The sequence below is a fragment of the Andrographis paniculata genome, unplaced genomic scaffold (genome assembly GCF_009805555.1).
Source record: "Andrographis paniculata isolate CXL003 unplaced genomic scaffold, ASM980555v1 Contig12END, whole genome shotgun sequence".
In the NCBI taxonomy this organism is placed as follows: Eukaryota; Viridiplantae; Streptophyta; class Magnoliopsida; order Lamiales; family Acanthaceae; genus Andrographis; species Andrographis paniculata.
This window is the reverse complement of record NW_026137402.1, coordinates 3265905-3279010: the sequence shown is the minus strand read 5'-3', so window position 1 is coordinate 3279010 and position 13106 is coordinate 3265905.

Below are 13106 nucleotides of genomic sequence, written 5' to 3'. Positions count from 1 at the left end.
ATTTCTAAGGAAAATACAGGTCCTCAGGACGGAAGTTTCTCAGGTCGGGAGGCCCTCAAGATGGAAAGACCTCAAGTCGGAAGGTCTTCAGGTCGGAAGGTCCGCAAGACGGAAAGACCTCAAGTCGGAAGGTCTTCAGGTCGGGAGGTCCGCAAGACGGAAAGACCTCAAGTCGGAAGGTCTTCAGGTCGGGAGGTCCGCAAGATGGAAAGACCTCAAGTCGGAAGGTCTTCAGGTCGGGAGGTCCGCAAGACGGAAAGACCTCAAGTCGGAAGGTCTTCAGGTCGGGAGGTCCGCAAGACGGAAAGACGATGAGTCGGAAGGTTTTCAAGTCGGGAGGTCCTCGAGACGGAAAGTCGTCGAGATGGGATATCCGCAGGTCGGGTAAACTGTAGGTCGGATAGAAGGAGGAGTCGGACAAACGCGGAGGCCTTTGATCAAAGACAGGGGGCGGTTGATTTGGAGGTCGGCCCAAGTGGGGTCGGGCGAAGAAGTAGGTCGGACGAAGGACGAAGTCGGGCCAAAAGAGCGGAAGGTCTGTGGTCGGCTCAAGGAGTGAAATATAGGGAATTTTGGTCTGCTGGGGACACGTGTCAGCATGAGAAAGGTTGGAAGACGGTTGAGAAGGAGATGTTGTAACCGTTCGGGTGACGGTTTTCAGTACGGTTTCCCAGGGAATATTTAAGGATTTGGATCATCATTTGGCAAGGTATCTTCAATCAACTTCAACAAAGCAAAGTCAGATTTGGGGATCACCACTTTAAATTTCAGTCTTTTACTTTCCAGTTTATTTTCTGTACCGTACAGTGTTTAGAGATTCCTAATCTCAGGCACTAATTAATCAAGTTTAAGGATATTTTTAATATCTTTGAATTTTACTTTAGTTTTGTTGAAAAAATACATCAACAACGATAATTATTTTCAGTAATACATTCTTAATTACTTATAAATAATTCTCTTTTAAATTCTCGTATTTATAGTAAAGTGGACATCATAAGACGCAGAGAGTATTATTATTATTATGGCATTCATCATGTATAACAAAAAATATTTTTCATTTTTATTGTATTTGAATTTAAAATTGTTATTTGAGTTTAGTTTAAATTATATTTTATATTTTTATTAAAAATTATTTAAATTAAATAGTAAAAAGAAAATAAGTTTAAAATTTAAAACAAATAAATTATGTTCATCAAATTAAATAAAACAATCAATCAAATAGCTTCTTTTTTTTTTTGGCTTTATTTTTTAATCAAAATTTTTGTAACACATATTTCCCAAAAAATTAATATATTATATACACTTATTATTTTTATATTACTTACTAATTTTTTATCCTTCATATAAAAAAATCTTTCAGACCAAAATACAAAATATTTTATTTTTAATCAATTAAATAGCTTGAGCTCCTCGCTCTCTCTCTAACAGACAAGCAATTTAAAATAGATTCTGTATTTATTAAAATATTATTTTTGTTGCTGATATTTTACTTTTATTTTTTATAACGAGAAAATCGTAGCTGCTGCCGATTAGATGCACTTTCGGTTAACCTCGCCCAAATTAATTTTAATTCACAGTCATCCTTCCAATCACTTAAAATTTAGGAATTGTTTACACGTTTTTTATTATTTAATTTACATTTGAGAAAATATATTTATATAAATTAAGTAGTTTATTTACAAATTACATAAATAATACAAAAATCTAAAAAATAAACCAGAAATAATTCAGATCCTCGATTTATTATTTTTGCTTGCATGTTATGGAATTCATCGTCTGTAATATATATATATATATATACATTTTTTTCCCTTTTTTTTGTTTGTTCAGTTTGTATTTGTATTTATATTTTTTTTATTTAAGTTTAGTTTAATTAATATTTGTATTGTTGATACAATTTTTAATGAAAATATATAATTTTTTTTTTCATAAAATATCATATTAAAATATTATTTAAAAAAAAAATCGAATAAATACATTATTTTAAATCAATTCAAACCACAATCAAACAAATTTGTCTTTTTAGTTCGATGTATTTTTTACAAGCCATGTCGTTAGTATAAAAAATAGTTTAAACTCATGACTTCACGGTCACGAGTCCACCCCCATGCTATCAGGTCATCTCTTACGGGATTAAAAGACGGTATATTTAGTTTTATGTTTGGGTAAATCATAATAATTATTTGATACGATATAAATATATATTAATATGATATATGAATGTAAAATTAATTTTGTATAAAGTAAAAAATTAAATAAAAATAATTGTTTGACTTAAATTTTCTTTTAAAAAAAAAATTAATGAATAGTCTGTTTGCTTTATGATTTGTAGGTTTTTGTTAGGTTATTTTTTTTTAGGTGAAATAGTAATTGAAAATATTTTTTCTATAGAAAATTTTTTATTGAAAAATAAAATTTCATAGTAAAGAAATACTGAAAAGAAAAAAACCATAACATTTTATATTACTGTATTTTTTAAAATACTGTATCTAAAATATTATCTAAAAACTTAGATAAAACAATGAAACAAACCCTAACTTTGTCGTCAATAATAGCATCTTCAAATTTGGACCTATAGTATATTATTGGACTGGAATCATTCAGATGCATGTATTTGTGGAATTTTTATTTTATTTTATTTTATTTTATTTTTATGTATTTGTGGAATTTTATGGAATTATTGTGCGGGATCTTGACCTGTGCTGATGTAAACGTCAATGACTAGAATAATAATAATGATAATAATAATAATAATAATAAGATAGAAAGCTTGCTATTCATACAAATGCATACAAGAATTAAAAGAAATTTAAATCGAAAGCAATAGTGTTGGGACTTAGATTATCTACAATGTCAACAAAATTATTGAATACATACAACCATGACCTAAACCACAAACGCACACCACGAAAACGCAACCAACACGCAAAATCGAAGAACCCCAATCTTCGGAAATAACATCAATCTAAGCCTTTCTACCAAGTGGACGAAAGAATGAAAGATACACCACAAAATACAAGAAAATGCATAAATCCATAAACCACATTGATGAACCACCATGGATCAAGTCCAACATTGAATGGGAAATAAGCATCTCCAATATTGCCGACAGAATCACCAAAAAGCGAAGGAAAATCGATTAGAATCACATCGGCAAATTTGAGCTTTTAAAGAGACAAAGCATGGTGTGTGAAAATTACAGATACAATTCTGCAGTCAACAAAAGGCAACACCAATATCATATCATGTATGAGAATCTAAAAGTTCAGATTTAAATCCTTAATCCAGCGGCCAAGATTGTGTCTCGCGTTAGATGGGTTGGATCGCGGGTCACCAAGTTCGGGCTTCGGACGGGCAAGTTTTGGATTGTGTGTTGGGCCTCCAATCATTGGCTCAAAATATATCACAAATTTTCACCTTTTGGGCATAGAGATTGTACATTTTCGGGTGTGATAACTGTTCGAGTACCTATTGCTTCCAGACTTTTATACATGCCGACTTATTAACAATATTTAAAAGCAATATTTAACTTAATTACAAATTTTACGGTTTCAAACATTACGTCTAATCAAAATTATCAATTATATTATTTTCTTACACAAATTAAATTTTATAAGGTATCTTTTCAAGTTTTAATAGGCTTTTAAACACTACATCATGTATAAAATGAAAACGAACATCTATGTATTTGGTACGATCATAAAAAATAGAGTTTTTACACAATTGTATACCTGATTGAATATTCAAAAAATTGTTATGTCACATTATACAAGTACTTTAGTTCATTTAAAAGGTCTTTTAGTCATAATGCTTCTTTTAAGACTTCGATTATAGCAACATATTTGAATTGCATCATATAAAGAGCCACAATATATTGTAGTTGGAATTTCCAACTAATGCATCCACATAACGTAAATAAGTATGATGTAGTAAACTTTCTAATATCTCTATCATTTTCATAGTTAGAATCAACATAGTCAATTAGTTTTATGTCATTCACATGTGTATCAAACACTAAGCCTATATCAAGGGAGTGTCTTCGTTTGGAATTTCATTGGATTTTTTTTTTAAATTTTAAAAAGTTTATAGATTTCTGTGGATTCAGAAAGTTCACAGAGTCAACGGAAAAATTTTATTAATTAATATAGATGGATTCTTATCGATTTGATTGGATTTTTTTTATGAATTTATATAAATTTTGTAGTATTGTAAAATAATTTTTTTTTATTGATTTATATAATTATATAAATTTATGTAAACACAAAATTTACAAGTATAATACATTTATTATTAAATTTATTATATATTATTATATTTTTATAAAATATGGGTAATATTGATAAATAATATATAATTATAACGATATAAAAATATTGTAACATATATAATGTTACTATTTTGTATATTAATATTTTAAATTTTATAATTTTTTATTATATTATCTTCACAATATCAATTTAGTTTTATATTTTTTTATTATTTTGTATTATTATTCTTATGTATATAAATTTTGTAAAAAGTAAATATATAGATTAAAAAATTAATATATCGCTTATATATTTGTTATCTTTATAATCTGTGTAATTTCTTGTACCTTAAAAAAAATATCACTTCAAAATATCACTTCAAATAAAAAATAAAATAAAATATCACTTCAAAATATTTCACAAAACAAACACACCAAAAATAAAAAAACCGCATTTGTAATTTTTGCATAAGAGATTAAATAAAAAATTAAAAGTAAATAAATATAACTAACGGTTCAACGAAAAAAAATATATATTTAGTTAACTTTATCGACAATATAGTATATTCAATAATTAAAAAAATAATAATACATATTTATTATGATAATAGTAATTTTCAAATATTATATGTATAATATAAAAACTCACATTTCAAAAAAAAATGATAATAATTTGTTAATATATTTTAGTTTTAAATTATTAGATGGTGTGTTTGTTTTGTGAGATAACTTGAAGAAGAATATTTCAATGTGCGTTGTGGAGAATGATAATTATGGAGAGAATATAAAAACAATGAATGTGTATGGTATATTAATATTTTTGAGAAAATATGTTCGAGAAAAAAACTTAAAGAACACACCTTGGATATTAATAGATATTTATCATATTCTTTATTATTATTATTATTATTATTATTATAATTAATTATTAATTATTATTATTATAAATATCAATCAAAATCTCTTCTTATTAGGAGATATTTTTTCCTATACAAATTTTTCATAATTGTCTATTAAAATCTAATGAAATACATAGACTTTAAAAGTTTATAAATTGTTGAATATCACAATATTTTAAAAGACTTTTAAAAGTATTGATCGAATACCTCAAGATTTTAAAGGACTTTCGTCTAGATTGAATACCTTTTAAAATTTTAAAAGACTTTAAAAAGTCTGCATCCAGATTTTAAAAGTCCAACAAAATCCTAGAGAGTTGTAATTGAGTACACCCCCTGAAAGTACCTATCAAATACCTAAATACACACTTGAGTACATTCCAATGATCAACACCAGAGTTAGACATATTTCGACTTAAACAACTCACGCATAAACTAAATCCAGTATAGTGCATACCATATAATACATGATTGACCCTATAGCAGAAGAATGTGAGACATTCTTCATATATTTTAACTCATTTACATATTTTGGGCTTTGATATTTATTTAAAATTAAGTTTAATGCTACGGGCACACTTGGAGAATTTGCATCACATAAAGAATTTTTTTCAAAATTTTATTAATATAAGAGGATCGATTCAAATATAGAACATAATTCTTTCTATCTCTTTCTATGTTCTTTTTTAAATCACTTTTTTATCCCCTAAATTCTTCATTTTAAAATTCTTGTTAAGCCACTTGATCTCGTTGTTGATAGTTTTCATGTTAGGACTCATTAAAAGCATATCATCAAGATATATAAGCAATAAAATAGAGCAATCATAACTTATCTTGAAATAAAGGCAAGAATCAAATTGACTTTGAACAAATTTTAGTGACTTCATACACTCATTGAACATAATATTCATTGTCTGGGGGATTGTTTCAAACCATATAGTGATTTTCTCAAAAGACAAACATAATCCCTTCTATTTTCATTTATAAAAATTTCCAATTGTCGCATGTAAAATTTTTTATACAAGTCACCATGCAAGAAAGTGGTCTTAGCGTCTAATTGCTTTAATTTCTAATCAAAATATGCAACTAGAGTTAGTATGAACCTAATGGTAGTATATTTCACTATCGGTTCTCATTATAGTTTATTTTCTCGTTTTGAGTGTACTCCTTGCAACTAATCTAATTTTAAAACTTATCCCATTATCTTCTTATTATACTTTGTAAAGCCACTTACATTATTCATCTATAGACTCATTAGGCAACATTGGCTCTAACTCCCATGTGTTATTATCTTTTAAAGACTTAATATCTTCATTCATTGTCTTAACCTATTCATTTTTATATTTTAATTTTATTGTCTCATTATATCTTTTTTGGTTCATTTCTGTCAAGAGATTCAAAAATATTATAAGCAAATTGAGCAATATCAAAGTCATTAAATTTAGGGGGTTGTTTAATATTTCGTCTAATTCTATCTCTAGCAAGTTGATAATTTTCCAAATTATGAACATCAATTCAACATGATCATACTCCACGCTTTCTTCAAAGGTTTTAGAATCTGAATTTCAGTTCCATCATCAGTCCTATTGGACTGATCTGGATTTTCAAGGGCAGCTATTTCTGCTAGTACAACTCCGAAAAAAACAGTTTGCTCACTCAACTCATGTTCTTCACTATTAAAAAATCATAGTAATTTTGCTCCACTTTATTATGAGTATCATTAGAATCAGTATCTCCTACAATTCTATCATTTAAGGACTATTTTCAAACAGGGCATGTCATCTTCATTGAACATTGCAGCCTACTAACATAAGTTTTAAAACTCAGTTTAAAAGTTAAACATAGCTTATATCCCTAAACACCCTTAGAATAACCTAGGAATACATACTTTTCAGCCATAGTATCTAATTGTCATTGAAAACTCATATAAATTTTGAATAGCCAAAAACCCTTATATTTTGACTCTTTTACCACTCCACCTAAACTCGGGAAAATCACCCTTTAATGACACCGATGAGGATCTGTTTATTAAGTAAGTGGTTGTCATAACAGCCTCACCCCAAAACTGCTTAGATAAACTCGAGGAAACTAATAAGTTTTGAATTCTTTTCAACGGAATTCGATTCATCCGCTCGGAAACCCCATTTTGTTGGGTTGTCTAAATAGCAGTTTTATGACGCTTAATACCATTTTCAACACAAAAAGCTATCAAACCAAGAATTGCAATATTCTAAACCATTATTAGTTCCTAAATATTTAATCTTCTTGTTCGTTTCATTTCAATCAAAATCTTCTAATTTTTAAATATGTTTCAAAAACATCATATTTTTATTTTAGCAAAAGCACCCGAACTTTTCTAAAAAAATCATCAATTATTGACAAAAAAATATTTACCGCCACCATGTGTGAATTCACTATAAGGACCCTACATCAGAGTGTAAATATTCCAAAATACCTCTTCAGAAAGTTTTATTTTCATAGGGAGCTTTAGGAAATAAAACTTTATAATGTTTACCATAAATACAATTTTCACAAAAAAAAAAAAAAAAAAAAAGCATGGTAGATAATTTTTAATTACCTAAATAACCAGATTTTTACAAATCTCTAATCCTCTATTACTTAAGTGACCTAATCTCCTATACCACAAATAAGTTTTATCTTGAACAATATTTACAACAAGTTCAGAATTTAAAACAAGCCCAACAATCACTACATAGAGATTATTCATCGTTTCTGCCTTAAAAACTATCAAAGAACTTTTTATAATTTTCATATAATTCCCTTCTCATTTTCCTTCTAATTCTATAGAAGAAAGGCCCGCACACGACAACATATTGTTAGACAAATCAGACACATGACGCACAATCTACAATTCTAAAACGGACCTAGAACTAAATTTTAAAACAACAGTTCATATTCTCTCTACTTTGCAAACTCTTTTATCAATTATAGAAACATTGCAATCAGAATGAGTTTTATAATCCGAAAAAAAAAATTCTCTAAATGGAATAATATGATAAATGCATGTTGAATCTAATAACTATTTATATTTATTAAAAATAGTTACTTTTAAACATTTTAAACATTAACAACAAAAAAAATCTCCTAAATAGTCATATTCAAAAATCATATTGGCATGTTCATTTGAAGTGGTATTAACAGGGAGAATATTTTGTTACTACTGTCTACATTAGATTTCTTAAGAGACTTCCTAACAAAATAAGATGGGTCACCACGGTTGAAACAACATTTTACACATTTAGAATGAGTTAAAAATCTATTTCTTAACCTACTTTTACCTTTCTTTTTATTATTGAAGTTGTTTGATCCATTTTCAAATTTATTATACTAGGGTTTATTCTTATTTGTCCTAAATTGAGACCTACTCCTAGCATATCTTCTTATATAACCATTCGCACTAACCTTATCAGAGTCACATTTTCTGATATTTCTAGGCCAACAAGCATATCATTCAACGATAAGTGTAAGTTGTGGAGGCAGTCCCGTTCATGGCAACAATTCTTGTCAATTTATTGGTCTAATAGAATATGAATAAAATTTAAGAAATATCGCAACATTATATACTTTGTCAATAAAATATATTGGATCTATTTGTTGCCCACATATTGACACTCATCCAATGGCAACAAGAAATTTTATATAAATCTCATTTTCTACGGCCACACATTTTATTTTTTTTCAAAATATCAACTATAAATATACTTCCATCTGAGCAAGCCACTCTGTACATATAATCATTGAATTTGATAGGTACACACGACGAAGCTTCCCAGATAATTTTTTTTCCATAATATTGACTATCTTTGAGAAAATACATATTATCCCACTTTCAAAGGGCTATGTTCCCTCGCTTTGCAAGCCATGATAGTAAATACCTTTTAATCCACTCAATATTGGCAATTTGGACGTTCTCTAGAATCTTAAATAACACCATTAAAATATTCACACAATATTAAAATCATATTACACTTTGAAAAGGTAGTAAAAAATGACATCAATTATTGCGAAGATAGTTTCTCGGAAAGTCAATCAACGCATTTGCCATCAAGCTCTCAAATCTTTTTCATAGCATCCTCGACCCCATGAATAATAGTTGTATATGCAACCATCCAAATCAATCACTTGTATGCAAGTCCCTTGAACCCAACAATTTTGATATTACCATAAAGATTCCGAACACAAAACCTTATTTTTGAACTGGAGAAAACTTTTTCATGACAGGTATAAACCCTTTTTATTTGTCCAATATGAAGGTATATGTCTCATCAGATTTTTATATTCAAGTTCTCTTCAAAAGAATAAAAAGAAAAAAAAAAAATCCATTCGATGTCTCACGCATTTCATTCCTAACAACTGGAATAGGCCAAATGATATAACATATTGTTGAGATCAATTGAAATGACAATTAATAGTATGTCTTGGCACAAATCCTTTAAATGACATCCACCAATCCTAATCACAAAGTCAAAAATCAGGCTGAAATCCAAAAACAAGCGATTTCAATTTCCAATTCTATCAAGACACGGGATTCAGGATTAGATTAACGCAGGGCTTTGGCATAATCTCATAACTTCTCATATTGCTCATTTTCATCACCAACAATTGATTTAAGTCTCGTCTTTTTTGCCCTATATACTTGTTGTTGAGATACATTGCATATGATATCTTCGGAGATATCTATTATAAATCCTTGTACACATCTCGTTGGATTTGATCGAAACAACAAGTAGTATTTTTTGATGAGCTATGATGACTTTATATTTTTTATATTCATAACCCACATACACTCATGCTTTGAGTTTATATCCTAATTTCAAATGTTAATTGATCAATCACCTTTAAAGCATTGAAAAGATAACTTGCTAGAGGATAAAAGATAAATCCTATCAATAAATACATATATATATATATATACAAAAAAGAAAATTCAAAAAATCAAAGAAACAAGAACATAACTTATTAGAGGATAAAAGATAAATCCTATTAATAAATCTATATATATATATATGTATGTAACTTTGTTGTTATCCAGAATAAGGAAAACTTGCCGGGCCTAATTTGCAGGCTATTAGGTTCGGCCGGGGGTTAGCGCACCCGAAGAGTAGCTGCTGCGGTTCCCACGTTATTAAAAAAAAGAAGAAAAAGAAGAATGAGAGGAAATAAGCATAAAAATATAGAACATATATAATGGTTGTTTGGAGATGAAAGGTTTTTAACAAAAGTATAACATAATATGCAATGTACACCACTGACACAGCTGTGTATAAATATGAAATTTTTTTTGAAAAACGTGGTGAAACATAGCCGTGTATATATGAAACACGGTTGTGTTCAAAAATAGTGTTTTAGCTATCTTGTTTTTACTTCAAACACGATCATGTCCAATAGTAACATAGATGTGTGCCGACATGATCTAAGTATAGGCCATATTCAACCAATTACGACCGCGGTTTGATAAATATGTTTTTGTTTAGTGAGACACAACTATGTTAATATAATGTGATTGTGGTTAGATAATGTTACCGTAGTTGGATACATGTTAGAAATATTCGTGTTGTTTTTTAATCAACGTGCACGTATGTTTTTGTGAACACTGACGTGCTGGAACCACGGCCATGTGGTAATTGAAATACGGCGTATTTGTTTATGATGTTTTAGGCTTTTAGCATTACCGGTTTATACATGAACATATTTTGTTGAATATGACCATATTCTATCCAGATCACCTGCCACATTAGTTCTCGTTATGTCAACATCAATAACCATAGTTAGTTTTGTAAGACATAACGTTATGCATTATTCTTTCGTGCTTTATATTCTTCATATGCTAAGGGTACGCGCGCTTATTATAGTTTACATTTTCCGGCCCACTCGTCCTTGGTGATTCCGCTGACCGTCGATCTACTATTGGTTTCTATTTTTTGTTCCTGGGTGACTCTCTGTTTTGTTGGCGCATTAAGAAACAGGCAATTGTCTCTATGTCTAGTGTTGAGCCCGAGTATCGCACTCTTATTTATTCTACATCCGAATTTCTGTGGCTCTACAAGCTATTATCTGAACTTGTTGGTTGGTGCCCCTCAACCCTCTTCTACTACTGTTCACCGTGACAATTAGGGTGTTATACAAATTTCACATAATGATATTTTTCACGAGTACACAAAGCAAATCGAGATTTATTATTATTCTGTACGACCATATATGGTTGTTAAGACGGTTATGTTACGTTGGATTTCCATTAAAGATCAACGGACTTCTTTTCATCAAATATTTTTTTTTTGGTCATTTTCTTACTCTCTTGGCACACTCAAGTTGACACATTGAGTTTGAATGGGATGTTAATATATATATATATATATTATTACATATTTGTATATAAAATTTCATATTTGTCCTTAATTGTATATATCATTATTGTGTATTTGAAATGAAATACCATTCTCTTTTCTTCCCACCAAAAGAAACGAACCTTGTATACATGTAAACGGATGCTACAATTGGTGATGAATAAGATACAATATAATGAAATTTTTACAAATGCCTATTTTTCACACATTATATAAAAGACTTTCAAATTTGTCACCGATTTTAAATGCGATAATACAAGTAGGTAGGCGTTTTGAAAATTACTATAGAATGGAATATTATATACTTAATAGAAAGATTATTTATCATTATATATGTATGTATGTGATGAGTCTTCCTAGTCTAATGTAGTGAGCGAGCAGTTTCAAATTCAATTCAGCACACCCAAACGGGAAAAACAGGAATATATTAATTAATAAATATATATATATATATAGAGAGAGAGAGAGTAGTGTTACTGCGCTGGTGCTTGGTGGTTTCCCGCACAAACGACAATACAGGAAATCAAACCAATGCATAATTAGTTGCGGTGATGATATGTATGTATTTATATAATAGTATTATATTTACTACTCCCTCCCTCCGTAGTTCAAATCTATATTCACTTTCTTGTGGTCGAAAAATATTTTTATTTTTTTTAAGTGAAAAATTATTTCACTTTTGTATTGTTTTTTATTATTAAAGGATATTATTCACTTTTATTAAAATTCGTATCTGATTAAATAAACACACATTTGTACGAATGAGGGAGTAATATTTAAATTTTTAATGTCCTCAAATGTCTTCATAGGCGACGCAGCTTCCTTTGACTATATATATATATTTATATATAGCAAGTTAATTGAGTGCATGGTGGCCAGATTTTTTAGTCATCGTATTTGTCGTTACGTACGTACGTACCTTCATGCTCATGTTCTCCCCCCACCACATAATTCATTCCATTCTTTGTATCTATCTATTATGTGACTATCTTTACACCAAAAAAAAAACTTCAAATTTTTACTATTTAAATTTTTTATTTTCTAAAAAATATTATTTTTTTTCTCACAATATTTTATTATACATTATTTTAATATAAATTCAAATCAAAATTTTCCAAACTCCATTTAAAAAAAAAAAAAAGAAAAAAACTTAGATGAGATTTTTTAGCATGCATGCTTTACATGCAATGCATCTGTGTTTCAGTTTTCAGAGAAATGAATAAAAGAAGGAAAACATGTGTACTGTGCAGTACTCCCTCTCTCCCTCCCACATAATTTGTCTATATTTTTTATTTTTATTTATTTCATATAATTTGTTTTTCTTAAAAAAAAAAATTATATATAGTTATACACATTAATCTCATTTTAAATACAATGATTATTTTTACTAATATCACTTTACTTAAATTCTCGTATTTACGGTAACACGCGTTCATATTAAACGGGCCAGAAGGATATGAGTTTGGCGGTACCGCACATTAGGAAAGTCTAAAAATGGGGTTCATAAAAAAAAAATGAAACGGTCAAGAGGAAGAACATGTGCTGCTGACTGTTGACCCGGTGGCATTATACTCACTTACTCATTGTATGATTTTGAAC